The following is a 17,541-nucleotide window of genomic DNA, read 5'->3' on the forward strand; positions in this document are numbered from 1 at the left end:
GAAGACTGTCCTGCTGTTGCTCTGCTGGACTGACCTGCTGTTGCTTTGCTGCCAAGGAGAGGGGAAGGACTTTGCTGTGAGCTGTGTCCCCTGTCTTGAAGGAATCTCCAAGGGCCTGAGAAGAGCTGGCTCCCTGTTTCCGAAGTCCCAGGAACAAAAGGACTTCACCCCCAGTCTCCCTGAACTCTGCTGAGAGAGTTCTGTCCTCCGTAGAGTGCTTGATCCAGTTGTGGGGCCTCTAGAAGTTGAACCTGAGCTGGGAAGCTTGAGACTAAGCTGAGAAACTTGTGAAGCTGAAAAGTGTCGCATCGCTCGCTTGCGGAGCGCATCCCCGACAGTGCGAGAAGTTTCCCGCCGCCACGAAGGTCGAGATCGGCGCAGCACCTGACATCGCTGCCGAGGCCGTCGCACCCTTCGTTTGCGGGACGCACCAGACCGGTGCGGGAGAATCGAACACCGCTGCGAGTGTCGTCGCAGAGCCTGTCGTCTGGGTGAGAACGCCGCACCGCTCGCTTGCGGACCGCATCACGTCGCTGCAGATATCGCTGCAGAAACATCACATCGAGGAGCTGCGAGAGAGAGGATCACCGCTGGACCGCGCATCGTCGCCCCGGAGATCGTCGCAGCCCCTCCGAGATCATCGCATCGTGCCTTTGCGAGAACAGACTTCCCACGGAACCTACGCACCGGAATCTACGCAAGCTGCCTTCCTCCCCATACAGATCGGATTCGTCGCCACACGCCCGCTGCTGCAGCGGGGCTGTCGCATCGCCTCCCCAGGGTCTCAGGAGTGACGCATCGCTTGTTTCCACCGCACCAGCTTCCTGCTTGTGGAACTTTGTTGCATCTAAAAGGTACTGTGAGTAAACGTGACGCAACTGTGAACTTTTCACGCATCTGTGGATTATTTTAACGCAACTTAAAGAACTTTGATTACAACCTGAAGAACTCTTTTGAAACCGTATCCTTGAACTGTGTATGTTGGATTTTTGCCGTTTTGGTCTTGTGTAGTTTAGAATAAATATCTTTATTTTCCTAAACTGTTGTGGAATCAGTTTGTGGTGTTTTCACTGTGTTACTGTGAGTGTTGGTACAAATACTTAACGCATTGCCTCTGGTTAGCCTAGACTGCTCAGGCCAAGCTACCTTGAGGGCGAGCAGGGGTTATCTGAGAGGATTATCTCCTTGTCCTGACTAGAAGCAAGGGTCCCTATTTGGACAGTGGTACCTACCTCTGCCAACTAGAGACCCCCAGTTCTAACATTGGTGGTCAGGCGGTGGGATTTGAACTTGTATTTGTACTTGACCCACAGTAATTGGTGTACATCACTAGTGAGTGCAGACCATTACGCCACCGCATACTACTGGTTTTTGAGTTTTTTGAATTCTGTTGTTAAGTAACTCTTCGAAAAGCATCATGTCTCAGAATGGGAAGGCACCCAGTGAGAGGGCAGAAGAAGCAGAATTAGAGTTTTGCATTGAAGATTTGTGTTCATACAGAGTTGAGCAACTGAAGAAATTCTGCCTTGAGTTTGAGTGCCCCATAAAAAGCACCTACAGAAAGGAGGAGCTACAGAGAATCTTGAGAGCCCATTGGGAGGCACGAGAGGAAGATGATGTGGATGTAGAAAATGCTTTTCAAAGCACAGATCTGCCAGTGGGCAGAGTAGGCTCAGGAGCTGGCAGCAACCTCTCCGGTAGGGGCCTCACCCCAGAAGAGTTACAGGAAAATCAAAGAATAAGAGAATATGACTTGGAAGTCATGAAAATGAAACTGAGGCAATTGGAGTTGGAGAAAGAAAGGGCAGCGGAAGACAAGAGAGAGGCCCGCGCCTTAGAGGAAAAGAAATTGCTTTTGGATCATGAATTGAGAATAAAAGAGCTGGATCTGAAAAATAAGGAGGTGGATGCCAGTTCTAATGGTGGCAGCGCGCAGCCAGTGCATGGGGGTAAAGTATATATTCCCAAAGACCTGGTACAGAATTACCATAGGAGTGAGGATATTTATGCCTGGTTCACTTCGTATGAAATTGCATTGAAGATGAATGATGTGCCTGACAAGTATTGGGGGGCGGGCCTATGGAAACATTTTGAGGCGTCTGGGAGGAGTGCTCTAGAGCCTTTAGAGTTGACAGGTGCCATGACCTACCCCAATATGAAGGAGGCCTTATGTCTCAGGTATGGCCTTACTCCAGAGCAGTACAGACTGCAGTTTAGAAACTCCAAGAAGAAAGAGTCTGAGACTTGGATGGAGTGTGTGAATGGGTACTCGCGTGCACTGGAAGGTTGGATGAAGGGCAGTAAAGTAACTGATTTGAAGGGGTTGTTGCATTTAATCAGTTGGGAGCACTTGAGTAGTCTTTGTGTTCCAGAGCTGCGCCAGCATCTTTTAGACAGCAAGCTGACAGACCCCATTGAGCTTGCTAAGGAGGCGGACCGCTGGTCCAGTACCAGGGTCCACAAAGGAGTTGTGGGTACCACAGCCAAAGGTGGGCAGGGTCCCCAGCAGAAGAGTGGGGGGGACAAGGGTAACCAAAAGGAGTTCTCGCAAGGGCCCCAAAGTAGTTCCCAGGAAAAGGATTCCCAACCCCCCAAGCCTAAACAGCCATGGCCCTCTAAGGGTAGGCGGGACAAGAGAAATAACCAGGGCCCCCCTACCTGCTATCACTGCAACGAGGTGGGCCACATTGCTCCGAAATGTCCCAAGAAGAAGCCCGCACCCACTGGTGCTCCCGCCCCAGCGTTAGCTAGTGTAGCTTTGGGTGGGGATTTGGTTTCTAGTGATTGGGGAGAGCTAGCAGTTATGACCCTTGTCTCGCTAGGAGACCGAGAGATGGTCCCGGAAACCTTACTGCCCTCTAACACTAAGAAATATGGGCAGAAGGTGACCATCAATGGGAGGGAGGTTGAAGCTCTGAGAGACACCGGAGCCAGTGTGACATCCGTGAGGTGTCAGTGGGTGTCTGACGAGCAAATCATCCCTGGTGTACTCCGCCCTGTAGTGGCCGCTGACAGCTCAGTGCGCCTCTGCAAGATAGCGAAGGTTTCCTTTGAATGGGGAGGAGTCTCTGGTCTTTTGGAGGTAGTTGTCAGTGATGCCTTGCCTGTGGACTGTCTGTTAGGCAACGACCTGGAGAGTTCTCCATGGAAGGACATAGAACACCGAACTCACTTGGAGATGTTGGGTCTGCCTGCGTGGATCTGCGTGACCACGCGTGCTATGGCAGCCAGTAAGGGTGAATCAGCAGAACTGGAGCCTGAAACAGTGGCCCAGAGACCTGCCAGGAGAGGAAGAGGCAGAGGGCGCGGGAAACCAGCCCCAGCCGTTCCTACGGTCCAGGAGGAAGCAGAACCTGAGGGGGATGCCCTGGAACCTACAGGGGAACAGGTGGCCGAACTGGGAGACCTACCTGAGCTGACCCATTGGCAGCAAGAAGGTGGTCCCTCCAGGGAGGAGTTCTGCCGGGAGCAGAAGGAATGCCCCTCCCTCATTGGTCTGCGGCAACAGGCTGTAGATCAGGCAGCAGGTGGAGCAGTCAAAGATCACTATGTCTACTGGGAAGGTGACCTACTTTATAGCGAGCCTAAGTTTGCTGAGCCCGGTGCAGCCCGTGTGCTGGTGGTACCCGAGCGCTCCAGAAACTTCCTAATGGGTCTGGCTCATGACGTGCCTCTCGCAGGACATCTGGGGCAAGACAAGACCCTAAACCGGCTTGTCACCCACTTCCACTGGCCCCAGATGAGGAAGCACGTCGGTTCCTTTTGCAGATCTTGCCAAACCTGTCAAGCTAGTGGCAAGACTGGAATGAAGTTGAAGGCCCCCCTTCAACCCTTCCCAGTGGTGAGCACCCCTTTCGAGCGGGTGGGCATAGATATCGTAGGGCCCCTGGACCCCAAGACAGCCTTAGGCAACAGGTTCATCCTGGTCTTGGTGGACCATGCCACCCGGTACCCGGAAGCAGTCCCTCTCAGGACAATCACAGCACCCGTGGTGGGCCGTGCATTGATGGGGATCTTTTCCCGTGTGGGGTTCCCCAGAGAGGTGGTCTCCGACCGGGGTACCAACTTCATCTCTAGGTACATGAAGTCTCTGTGGGAGGAGTGTGGGGTAACCTATAAGTTCACCACTCCTTACCACCCTCAAGGAAATGGGTTGGTTGAAAGGTTCAACCGGACCCTGAAAGGTATGATCATGGGCCTAGCGGAGCCCATGAGACGTAAGTGGGACGTCTTGCTGCCATGCCTTTTGTTTGCCTACAGGGAGGTGCCTCAGAAGTCCTTAGGGTTCAGTCCCTTCGAACTCCTGTATGGCCACCCTGTCAGAGGACCTCTCTCGCTGGTAAAGGAGGGTTGGGAAAAGTCCCGTGGGAAAACCCCCCAGGATGTGTTCAGCTATGTGCTGGCCATCCGCAACCAGACACAACGCTTCAGGAAACTCGCTCAGGCGAACCTGGAAGCAAGCCAGGAAGAAATGAAAAGGTGGTACGACCAGAATACCACTCTGGTCGAATTTCAACCTGGGCAGAAAGTGTGGGTGATGGCGCCAGTGGAGCCTTGCGCGCTCCAGGACAAGTGGTCTGGGCCATACGAGGTGGTGGAAAGGAAGAGTGAGGTAACCTACCTGGTTAACCTGAAGACTCCCAGGCAGCCCCTGAGAGTTTTGCACGTGAACCGCCTCAAACCACACTTTGAGAGGTCTGAAGTAACCATGCTCATGGCTACAGATGCAGGAATGGAAGAGGATAGTGATCCTCTCCCTGACCTCCTGGCAGTCAAAGAGCAAGATGGGTCAGTGGATGGTGTGGTCCTCTCGCCCACCCTGACCCCAGAACAGCAGAATGACTGTCGCCAAGTGTTGGGTCAGTTCTCCTCTCTGTTCTCCCTGACCCCAGGAGTCACCAACTGGTGCGTCCATGACGTGGACACTGGAGACAGTCTGCCTGTGAAGCAAAAATTTTACAGGGTAGCTGACAAGGTCAGGGCCAGCATCAAGGAAGAAGTTTCCAAGATGTTGGCGCTAGGGGTGATTGAGCCCTCCAGCAGCCCCTGGGCTAGCCCAGTGGTCTTGGTCCCCAAGAAAGCTGCTACCCCCGGTGGCCCACCAGAACTCCGGTTTTGCGTGGACTACCGTGGGCTCAATGCGGTCACGAAGACTGACGCACACCCTATCCCCAGAGCTGATGAGCTCGCGGATCGGTTGGGAGCTGCCAAGTACCTCAGTACGTTCGATTTGACTTCGGGGTACTGGCAGATTGCCTTAACTGATGGGGCCAAAGAGAGGTCAGCATTTTCAACGCCAGAAGGGCACTTCCAGTTCCGTGTCATGCCCTTTGGGTTGAAGAATGCCCCTGCCACGTTCCAGAGACTGGTTAACCAGGTACTGTCCGGGCTGGAGGAATTCAGCGCCGCATACCTGGATGACATTGCTGTGTTCAGCTCCACGTGGGAAGAACACTTGCAACACCTCTGCGAAGTGTTGAAGGCTCTGCAGAAGGCAGGCCTCACTATCAAGGCCAGTAAGTGCCAGATAGGGCAGGGATCTGTGGTGTATTTGGGACACCAGGTGGGGAGCGGCCAGGTGGCGCCCCTACAGGCTAAGATTGATACCATTCTGGCTTGGGAGCCCCCCAAGACCCAGACAGAGGTGAGAGCCTTTTTAGGACTCACCGGGTATTACAGACGGTTTGTCAAGGGATATGGCACCATTGTCGCCCCCTTGACAGAACTCACTTCCAAGAAGTTGCCCAAAAGAGTTGACTGGACTGACGCCTGCCAAACTGCTTTTGAGGCCCTGAAGACTGCGATGTGCACCGCACCGGTGCTCAAGGCACCTGACTTTTCCAGTGAGTTCATAGTTCAGACGGACGCTTCAGAGCATGGTGTGGGAGCAGTACTCTCACAAGCCACTGAGGAGAATGGAGACCAGCCAGTAGCTTTCATTAGTCGGAGGCTACTCCCCAGGGAACAGAGGTGGAGTGCGATTGAAAGGGAGGCTTTTGCTGTGGTCTGGGCTCTGAAAAAGTTGAGGCCCTACCTGTTTGGGACTCACTTTCGTGTTCAGACCGACCACAGGCCCCTCAGGTGGTTAATGCACATGAGGGGTGAAAATCCAAAACTGTTGAGGTGGTCCATCTCCCTACAGGGAATGGACTTTACGGTGGAACACCGCCCCGGTACAGAACACGCCAACGCTGATGGTCTGCCCAGGTTTTTCCGCCTTAGTGAAGAGAACTCCCAAGAGGGTGGGTAGTTCTCCCCACTTTCAGCTGGAGGGGACACGTGTTAGACCTGACATCTTTTGGCGTGATTACCCCTATCTTTTTGCCTCTGCCTCCTGTATTTTTGATGCTGTGCTGGATTCGTTTTTGCTGGTTTAGATGCTTTGGACACTCTGCCACTGCTGATCAGTGCCAGAGTGTAAGTGCTCCCTATGTAAATTGTTATTCTGATTGGATATACATGTTTGGCGTATTTGTATCACCATGAAGTCCCTAGTAAAGTGCACTGGGTGTGCCAGGGCTGGTGATGACAAATGCTACTAGTGGGCCTGCAGCACTGATTGTGCCACCCACAGGAGTAGCTCCAAAATGGTGTCTCGGGCCTGCCACTGCAGCGCCTACGGGCAGTTTAGAACTGCCATGTCCTCCTGGTCCGCGTCCCCGCTGACCAGGCCTAACCCTTCCCTTTTCGTGCACATCAGTCACCCCTATGGAAGGCCCAAGGTACCCCCCTGGGCAGGGTGCAGTGTATGTGAAAGGTAGAGCATGTACTAGTGCAGGTACCATGCTCTGGTAGTGAATTACCGCCATTTTCGTTTTTCACTATTGTAAGGCTATCTTGCTCCATAGGTTAACATGGGGGATGCTGGCTACAGTGGTTAACAGCATTTCTTCCCATAGGAACAAGATAGGACATAAGTATCTAGTATCCCTGAACTCAGAATTTAATAATACATCTTTTAGGAAAGGTGGTTTTTAAGTCCTGTGTTTGAGAACAGCACTTTTAGAAAAGTTGCTGTTCTCTTGTCTGACCCTTCTGTGTGCCTGGGCCTGTTTGTGTATTGACTGTCTGGTTTGTGAGTGACAGGGGCTGGGGAATTCCCCCAGAGGCTGGATGAGTCAGCACTAGGCTGAGTGGAGCAATTGCTACCTGAGTGGTGGGAGGGGTTAGCACCTGGGCTGAATAGGGCTGTGCCTGCCTGCCACAATGCTGGCTCCACCTCCTGCTGGGCGGCTGAGGACTCTGCCCCTCGCTCTGAAAGGAAAGATGCAGCCAGCAAAACAAAGTGCTCAGGATCCACCCAGAACTGGTTCAGACCGGGCTCAGGGCCCACATGCACTGAGAGAACAAAGACTTTAGGGGTATAAGTACAGGACCCCTGACAACAGAAAATTAGATCATCCTGGAAATCAAGAAGGAACCTCTGCCAAGGAGAAAGCTGACTCTGAAGAAGGAAGACTGTCCTGCTGTTGCTCTGCTGGACTGACCTGCTGTTGCTTTGCTGCCAAGGAGAGGGGAAGGACTTTGCTGTGAGCTGTGTCCCCTGTCTTGAAGGAATCTCCAAGGGCCTGAGAAGAGCTGGCTCCCTGTTTCCGAAGTCCCAGGAACAAAAGGACTTCACCCCCAGTCTCCCTGAACTCTGCTGAGAGAGTTCTGTCCTCCGTAGAGTGCTTGATCCAGTTGTGGGGCCTCTAGAAGTTGAACCTGAGCTGGGAAGCTTGAGACTAAGCTGAGAAACTTGTGAAGCTGAAAAGTGTCGCATCGCTCGCTTGCGGAGCGCATCCCCGACAGTGCGAGAAGTTTCCCGCCGCCACGAAGGTCGAGATCGGCGCAGCACCTGACATCGCTGCCGAGGCCGTCGCACCCTTCGTTTGCGGGACGCACCAGACCGGTGCGGGAGAATCGAACACCGCTGCGAGTGTCGTCGCAGAGCCTGTCGTCTGGGTGAGAACGCCGCACCGCTCGCTTGCGGACCGCATCACGTCGCTGCAGATATCGCTGCAGAAACATCACATCGAGGAGCTGCGAGAGAGAGGATCACCGCTGGACCGCGCATCGTCGCCCCGGAGATCGTCGCAGCCCCTCCGAGATCATCGCATCGTGCCTTTGCGAGAACAGACTTCCCACGGAACCTACGCACCGGAATCTACGCAAGCTGCCTTCCTCCCCATACAGATCGGATTCGTCGCCACACGCCCGCTGCTGCAGCGGGGCTGTCGCATCGCCTCCCCAGGGTCTCAGGAGTGACGCATCGCTTGTTTCCACCGCACCAGCTTCCTGCTTGTGGAACTTTGTTGCATCTAAAAGGTACTGTGAGTAAACGTGACGCAACTGTGAACTTTTCACGCATCTGTGGATTATTTTAACGCAACTTAAAGAACTTTGATTACAACCTGAAGAACTCTTTTGAAACCGTATCCTTGAACTGTGTATGTTGGATTTTTGCCGTTTTGGTCTTGTGTAGTTTAGAATAAATATCTTTATTTTCCTAAACTGTTGTGGAATCAGTTTGTGGTGTTTTCACTGTGTTACTGTGAGTGTTGGTACAAATACTTAACGCATTGCCTCTGGTTAGCCTAGACTGCTCAGGCCAAGCTACCTTGAGGGCGAGCAGGGGTTATCTGAGAGGATTATCTCCTTGTCCTGACTAGAAGCAAGGGTCCCTATTTGGACAGTGGTACCTACCTCTGCCAACTAGAGACCCCCAGTTCTAACACTACCCTTTCCATCTTTCACCTTTCTGCCCTTTTCTGCATCTCAGCTCTTTTGTGCCTTATTTCTGCTTATTTTCCCTTTTTTCTTTATCCCTTCTTTCCTCCCTTTACCTTTCCCCGTCGCTGCTGCCCCCGTGGCCCCTCACCCCCAGCGCGACCGGCCCAATCCTGCTCCTCTCCCCGCTCCCGCTTCCCAGTTGTCCAGCCCTCCCCAACCCCTACTTAATGGCGGCCACTGTGCGGCCGCTGGTGCACCCAAGGCGCGTCAAAGGCAAGCACGTCTGCGCCCGTCCGCGACCTGTCCGCGACCAGCACCAGGAACCCTGGACCTTCGCCCCGCTAACGCTACGACCCAGCAGCACTCCACGCACTAAACCCAGGCTGCAACAACAACTGCAAGCTAGCATCACCAGCCGACACCAATGGACCCTTCAGCTGTCACCGCTGCCGGCACACCTGCAGCACCGCCAAGAACACGGATCCAGCACAACCCGCCCACAAGAACACAACCGAACCGAAGACCCTGCAATGCATCCTCCTCAACGTCCGATCCCTCCACAAACATGCCACAGAAATCTGGGACCTCCTCGACAGCACCACCCCGGACGTAGCATTCTTCACCGAAACCTAGACCAACGCCACCTCAGGACAGGACATCGCCATCACCATCCCCCAAGGATACATGATCTACAGGAAGGACCGCCCCACCCCCCCAGGAGGAGGAATCGCCATCGTCCACAAATCTAGCCTTCGCCTTAGCACACTCCCTGACGAGTCCACAGAACTGATGGAACACCTTCACTTCAAGATACTGGCCAGCCCCACTGCCGCCCTCCAAGGAACGCTCATCTACCAACCCGCTGGACCCCGCGGACCCTTCGCCAACTCCATCACGGACATTATCTCGCCACAGGCAATCGCATCCCCCAACTACACCCTGCTGGGAGACCTCAACTTCCACCTCGACAATCAACTGGACCCCAACACCACATGCCTCCTGGACAACCTCCACAACATTGGACTCTGCCAGATCGTGACCGAGCCCACGCCCTCAGCAGGACACACCCTCGACCCCCTCTTCACTACAGGAACCTCCATCACCTTCAGCCACACCACCGAACTCCCATGGACCGACCATCGTTGCGTCCACTTTACCTTCAGAACACCCACCATCCACAGACACCAGCACCTGATTCCACAAAGAAACTGGACCAAAATCACAGACGACAAGCTCATCTCCTCACTCAACAACTCCACCCCAACCATCGCGGAAAACGACGACCCCAACACCGCAGCAAGAACTCTGCATAGATGGATTTCGGACAGCACCAAGACCATAGCCCCCCTCAAGAAAAACAACAATACCCGTGCCAAGAAAGCCAGATGGTTTACCACCGAACTTCGAGAGTCCAGGCGCACATGCCGCCGCCTCGAAAAGGCCTGGAGAAACACCAAATCCACAGAAGCCCACAACAACTTCAGAGCCGCCACCAACGCTCACCATCAACTCATCAGAGAAACGAGGAAAAAAGCGATTGAAGACAGAATCTCCACCCACGCACACAACAGCAAGGAACTCTTCAGCATCATCTAGGAGTTCGCTCAACCCACCAGCGAGTCTACCGACATCCCTCCCTCACAAGACCTCTGCAACAAACTCAGCACCTTTTTCCACCACAAAATCAAGAGCATCTACGACAACTTCGACGTAGATACCCAACACACTGAACCCTCACCAACCACCCTCGACACCCGGAAACCAGTGATTGATGACTACACAGCCCTCACCACCAAAGACACACTGAAGACAATGAAGTCAATCCACTCAGGGGCCCCCACGGACCCCTGCTCCTACCACATCCTCAACAGAGCCGCTGACACCATCGCACCCATGCTCTGCCACACCATCAACCGCTCCCGGGCGACCGCCTCATTCCCCGACGACTGGAAATACGCCGAGGTCAACCCCCTCCTGAAGAAACCCTCAGCCGACCCCACCGACCTCAAAAACTACAGACCCATCTCCCTGCTTCCTTTCCCAGCGAAAGTCATCGAGAAAGCCATCAACAGCCATCTTGCCACATTCATTGAAGAACACAACATCCTCGACTCCTCACAATCCGGCTTCAGAAAAAACCACAGTACGGAAACCGCCCTCCTTGCCGCAACAGACGACATCCGCACCCTACTGGAAAAAGGAGAAACAGTAGCCCTCATCCTCCTAGACCTATCAGCAGCGTTCAACATAGTCTCCCACCGCACCCGAATATGCAGACTCTAAGACACAGGAATCCAGGACAAGGCCCTTGACTGGATCTGCTCCTTCCTCTCCGGCAGGACACAAGAGGTCCCCCCTTTCCTCTCAGACCCCACACCTACCAGCTGCGGAGTCCCCCAGGGCTCCTCCCTCAGCCCGACGCTCTTCAACGTCTACATGGCTCCACTTGCCCCCATCGTCAGTACCTACAGACTCAACATCGTGTCATACGCAGACAACACCCAGCTCATCCTCTCCCTATCCAACGAGCCCAACACCGCCAGACGCAACTTTCGAGAAGGCATGGAAGTCGTCGCCAAATCGATGAAAAACAGATGACTACAACTAAACACCAACAAAACAGAAGTACTCATCATGGGCCCAAACCCCGACACCTGGAGCGACACCTGGTGGCCCACCGCCCTCGGAAACCCGCCAACCCCCACGGACCACGCACGCAACCTGGGAATCATCCTGGACTCCGAGCTCAAAATGGACCACCAGATCAACTCTGTCTCATCTTCCTGCTTGCACACCCTCCGCCTCCTTCGGAAGACCTTCAAATGGATCCCCCTCGAACACCGAAAGACAGTCACTCACGCCCTGGTCACCAGCAGACTCGACTACGGCAACACACTCTACAACGGAATAAACAAAAACCTCATCCGCAAGCTACAGAACATCTAGCGCCTTGAGACCCTTACGGGTGAGTAGTTGCGCTTAAACAAACTCCTGATTGATTGATTGATTTGCTGATTGGTAGGGGCAGCAAGAAGGGGAAAAGAGCATTGGTTTAATTTGATCCAGAGTTGAAGTATTTAAAATACTTTGGGTCATATGTACTATGAAGTGGTGGAGAGAGGTGTTAGCATTCCTTGGTTAACGCCTCTCTCCACCACTTCTTAAACGCAAGGCTGCACCATATTGAAAGAATGTGGTGCAGCCTTGCTTTTCCCCATGCGATGGCGCTAAGTTTAGCAACTTAGCCCCAATGCAGGCACCCCTGCACCATAGTGCAAGGGTGTCTGCATGCAGGGAAAGATTGTTTATATGTAGGAAGGTGTCCCATCCTGCACATAAACAATCCTAAAATGCCATTCTGTCACTTTCATGTGTGCTGCTTCATGCAGCACACATGAAAGTGACAAAATAGCATTCTTTTTTGAAGATTTTGTATGCACAGGAAGGGATGCCATCCTGTACATAAACAATGCACCGCAATTTGCTTTTTCCATGTGTGCTGCACTTTACTTTTTCGCCAACTTAACACCAGGATTTACCTGGCCTTAATTTTGGCACTCGCTCCTATGTATGCCAACCTTTTACATAGGGGACAGTCTCAAAATGAATGGGTGTTGCGGTGGAAGGCCCAACTTAACACCTACTGCCCACACCTTCCACACTAACATAGCGTGAAAGGGGGGCTTTGTAAATAAGGCGCAGCCCGTATCGCCACCACAGCGTTGGTAATAGTGACATTGTGGTTGCAATTATTTCAAACAGGCTTTACATTCATGGGAAAAGAAAAGTTTGACATCAGTGTCAAGCACACCATTGAATGTAATTGCATTAAAACTAGATTTAGTGATTTTCAAGAAAAAGTGGTAGAATTATATGTAAAAACATAAACCCCACTCTGGAATCAGCATACAAATCAACAACTTATATTCCTCAGATATTAGTACTCTAATGAAAACATTCAAACGAAAATTGGCACCAAATCAAAATTCAGGAGACAAGCAGCTCTGTCTCACGTTGATTGATTGCCCTATTGCACAGAAATTCAAGAATGGGGATTTGCAGCTTAGGAGTAGATATTGTTAAGTCTCTTCTGATCATCCTTTTCATCTATATTTCGACTGCTAAATAATTGCAGTGTTTTGAGAAACTTTGGGTAGTAAAAAAGTGGAAGTTTACAATAAAACTATTTATAGATAATTGACAACTGCAAATTTAATTAGTGGCAAAACGTAATTTTTGTTATTTCCTGGAAGGCAAGCAGGATGTGTTCTTTAAAGTGTGGCGTAAGTTTGTGGTGATGTATGATATATTCTCTCATTATAATGTATTAATAAGATGTTAAATTTAATGCCCTGCACTATTCTGTTCGGCTTCATTCATATTTATTATTATTATTATAATTTTAATTTAATTTAATTTATATTATTATTCATTCACATTTTGTGTCATGTGTTTTTATTTAGTGCAACAGTCAAGAGAGAGAAACAGGGAACATAATGAAAGAATGCATTTTGGATATTGAGAAGGGAAAAGTCAGGAAAAGAGGAATGGTGACAAGGAGAAGCAAAGAGTAAAAAGAGAACATAGGAGACAGAGAAAGGGGCGAGAGAGAGACAGACAAACAGAGAGAGAGGTGAGAGAACCAGGCAAAGGTCAAGTGAGGTTGACAGAGAAAACATTCGAACGTGAAATAATAGAGAGATGCAACAGCAAATGGGTGGTTTAGAGGAGACAATGACAGACACAGTGAGAATGAGCAAGAGAGTGGGAAAGAGTGAGGCATACGTTGTGGTGATCAGCCAAGAATTCACGAACATTTAAAAAGAACAAGAAGAACATTTCAATATGGGTAACAGTGTATATTCACAGAGATGACAAGGAGATAAGAGAAGAGCTTGCTAGGGAAAAAGATGAGAAGCAGTAAGGGCTGTATTGGAGGACGTCAGAATTGTATTTGAGATGAGGGAAGTAATTGTAGGGGGAAAGCAGGACTGAAGATATGGATCAAGGAAGCATCCTTACTCCTCTCATTTTGTTAGGTGCAAGTGGACTAAATAGTTGCATGTGGCATTATTGATTTCCCATGAGTGAGTAGGGACTGGTGCCAGGGGTGAAAGAAGGATGCTTGTGATATTGTCTTTTGCCATGTTTGGTACATGAGGTAGTTTGGTTTGCAGAGGAGAAATGGCTTGATTCAGGTAATGATTATCATTAACTGGTGCATTTGTATCCCCTTCTTTGGTGGCAAAAAATAAAGATTTAGGGTTTCCTAGATGTCAGATAAGCCACCAGCAGAAACACCTCCAACTCCCACATTAGTGCAGTGATTTTTAGGTGGTAACCCCACCATACATTTTGGGCGAATATCTAACCAGTCTAGAATTGCTGATCAACCACCATATCTGGCCAAGTTATCTTTGTGAAAGCTTGCCATTTAAATGGTGATAAGCTTTCAAGGAAAGGTAAGTGTACTGCTACCAACATGTGGATAAACACATCCCATCATGGTAAAGGGACTACATAAGAAAACATTGAACAGGCATCCCAGTGAGGATGAACATTTCTAGTGCCTACATTTGGAGGCAGAAATGTCACCGTTCCACCAGAGCAGCCTCTCAGATTATCTGCCTGAGGTTTCCGTGAAAAGCCTGTCAGATCCCTATATATAGATGATGATTACCATCTTGGAGGGGAGGAACTATTAACAGCCATCCAAATTTCAACCCAATCTCTAAGACTGAGCTTCGTTTGACTCCATTAGAAATTTTTTCTCGCTGCATAATGGCATTTTAATATGAATTAATGTGCTTTACTAATTGGAGGGCAGTTAATGTGATTCAGCAGCTTTCAGGGAGACAGGATAACTGGAGGCAGATCAAAAAATTGAAGGCAAGACCCTTTTCGAAGGAAAGAAATTAATAGACGACCATGTTGAAGTCAGGAGGTGGGGAGTAAAGAGCTTCAAAGAAGTGGGCCCCATAGCTTAGTTTGCAGTGTGGAGTGTGTGGGACTGAGAAAGAAGTTTTGGCCAGAGGTAGAGGCTGGTAGGCCCAGTGTAGGGTGCCCATAGGTTCAGGTTAGTGGGGGCCCTTAGGTCCAAAGGAGAAGGCTCTCAGGTTCAGAGGAAGGAGGGCAGTTAATTGCTGTTAGCTGAGTAGTAGGCACTTACTATCAGTTGTGCTTGGAATTCTGGTGATTTACATTCATTTCCTGTTGCAAGGCGTCCATGGCGTAGCAAGAGGTGGTGTGGGGTGGCGATCCGCACAGGGCCGCACAAGTTCTTGGGGTGGCCGCCTCTTGCCCTGCTATGACCTATGACCCCCTCCCCCCGCCCCCTCTTACAGCTGCCGTAAGACGTCCTTTGTGGAGTAGGTGGGGGGTTCGAATGCAGCAAGAGGAATGGAGGAGAACAGTGTTACATATTGGGAGAAGTCCTATTCGTGGGACATCCCAATCAGACAAAGCACTTTCTTTGACATTCAAACCAGAAGTGTAATCAGCATGATGCAGATAGTAAGATCTATATATTTTGATATTCAAAATATTAAACTGGGTTATATTACAAGGTATTTTCCGAATTAATGACCTGATGTACAAAACGTTCTTCACGATTGCTGACAGCTATTCTGACTGAGATTGAAAAAACTTTATTTTCAGAAATATAATATCCGCTCCTAAAGTTGTTTGCAACTCCAAAAGGAAGGGCTATTTGGGAGGGACGTGCCTTAGGTATTGTTTCCAAATAGAGATACTTTAGGAGATGTATCAAAGTTTTATGACTGAAATCTGTTTGCAAAACAATAAAGATTTACTGACTTCATACATTTTTGGAAACATTCAGAATGATTTTGCGAACGTAAAACGTTTTGTACATCATGCCATAGATTTTTTAAATATTTCAGTCCCACAGTATATCCTAGGCGTGACTCTTTCAATGAGAGACACACGAATTAAACTCTGCGGCCCAGCCACTCACAGTGGAAAATCCCCTCTATTTACATCAGAGCAGCTATGAGACTAGAGACCACATAGGTCATTCCACTTTATTGAAAACTCGATGCACATCAGCATTCAGTTCAGTACATTGCAGAACTAGATGAACAGTACATTCTGACAGCAATTTGAGTTCTTATTTTCTAGACAATAATTTTGGTCAAATTTAAACCTTGCCCCTTTCACTCTCATTCATACCTGTTTTCGATCAGAATTCCTTGGTCTAGTATAAAATATCTTAAATGGAAAATGCAAAATGTCCGTGATTACTTGATACATTTTAGCGTGTTGGTAAAAGACAGTTCTGGTTTGACAATGAAACATACTGATCTACCCTGCACATATATAATTGTGTCAACACCTTAAAAAAACATTCCCTTTTTATAAAATAGTCATTTCTATTTGGAAAGGAGCTCTTAGCAAACCTCATTGGTGGGGTTCAGGACAAGAACCTGAGTTCACCCTGCAGTAGAAATGTTACTGCTGCTTTACTTTAAGTTCCGGTACTTAATCACTAAAATATTAGTGAGTGAATAAGCCGTGGACACTGAAAGGGTTGTAGCACTGCCAGTCTCTTTAACGCACTGCACTCACATGATTTATAGAGCTTGGTTTACTTACTGTGTGACAGGAGGCACTGGTACATCTACTCCCTGGCAGGCAATGATGGTGCACAACACTCTGAATATCACACTGAGTGAAAGGCTACAAAAAAGCAGAACTTTGGTGAGCAACTTCCTCATCTCAAAGACCCCACCCTCCCCCTCCTCCCTTATACTGGCACCGCAGAGTCCTGCGGGGGATTAAAGCACACGAAAGGTCGCATGACAATGGTGGCAAACTTTATGTACAACACACAGCACTTAATTGTGAAAACATAAAGAAAAGTTATTTGGCCTAAGCAGTAGTTAACAGATTATATTAATGTTGCACAGCTGGAACACACCATGATCAGAAAACACAAATCGCTCTTGAATTTTCAAAAATAAAATGCACCCTCTTTCTCTTGCCAGGAGGACTTAAATATCTGGGGCCTTATTTATGAAGGCCTTGCGTCAGTTTTGCGCCGCCGGTGCGTCACTTTTTGTGACGCACCAGCGGTGTAAAAAATGCACCCTGTTGTGCCATATTTAAAAAGTGACGAATCTAGGTAGATGCGTCACTTTTTAAACCCCTGCGCCACATTATATCTGCGTCAGGTATAATGTATGCACAGGGGGGCGTTCCCCCGCAAAAAGCCTTGCAATAGTGACGCAGTGAAATCTATGAGATTTCACTGCGTCACTTTTAGGACGCTGTTGCGTCAAAATCTTGCGCCTGCCTCACAGCAGGCATAAGACTGACGGAAGCCCTTTCACATGGGGCTTTCCCCATGTGAAAGGACGCATTGCTGGAGTTGCGTTACCTTTGTGACACACTCCGGCAATGCGTCACTTTTGCGCTTACAGATACGTCAGAAATACTTACGTATCTGTAACTCCTTGCGACATGATGCGTCATACATTAAATATGACGCATCAGAAATGTCGCAAGGAGTGCGCAGTGAAAAGTGACGCATCGCTGTTTTCACGCAGCGATGCGTCACTTTTCATAAATGAGGCGTGACCTTTAACTCGTAAAACCTGTTTGTAACAAAAAGAGGCATCAAAGTGATCAAAGGAAAAGTGTTAGAAAGAGTGAAAGGAAACCTGATCTCCGACGAGGGAAAGTAGAACTCGGTGTAATGAGTGGTGAGTAGTGAGAGCTTTACCACTTTGAAGTATTTGATTAATCAAGCATTGGTAAATCATCAACCAACATCTCGTTGGCAGCGATCCATAGACAATGCCCCTCTGG

The 17,541-nt window shown here is 49.7% G+C and overlaps 1 protein-coding gene across 1 annotated transcript in view; it reads right to left on the reverse strand.

Annotated features, from left to right (window-relative positions):
• The window catches only part of LOC147701133 (sialic acid-binding Ig-like lectin 13), a 559,755-nt gene extending 543,349 nt beyond the window's left edge, over positions 1-16,406 (reverse strand). The window contains exon 1 of the mRNA XM_086929903.1: positions 16,327-16,406. The gene's annotated coding sequence lies outside the window, so the exon portion shown is untranslated. The remainder of the gene's footprint in view (positions 1-16,326) is intronic.
• Between the last annotated feature and the right edge of the window lie 1,135 nt (positions 16,407-17,541).

Source organism: Lissotriton vulgaris, chromosome 7, assembly GCF_964263255.1.
Source record: "Lissotriton vulgaris chromosome 7, aLisVul1.2, whole genome shotgun sequence".
Lineage (NCBI taxonomy): Eukaryota > Metazoa > Chordata > Amphibia > Caudata > Salamandridae > Lissotriton > Lissotriton vulgaris.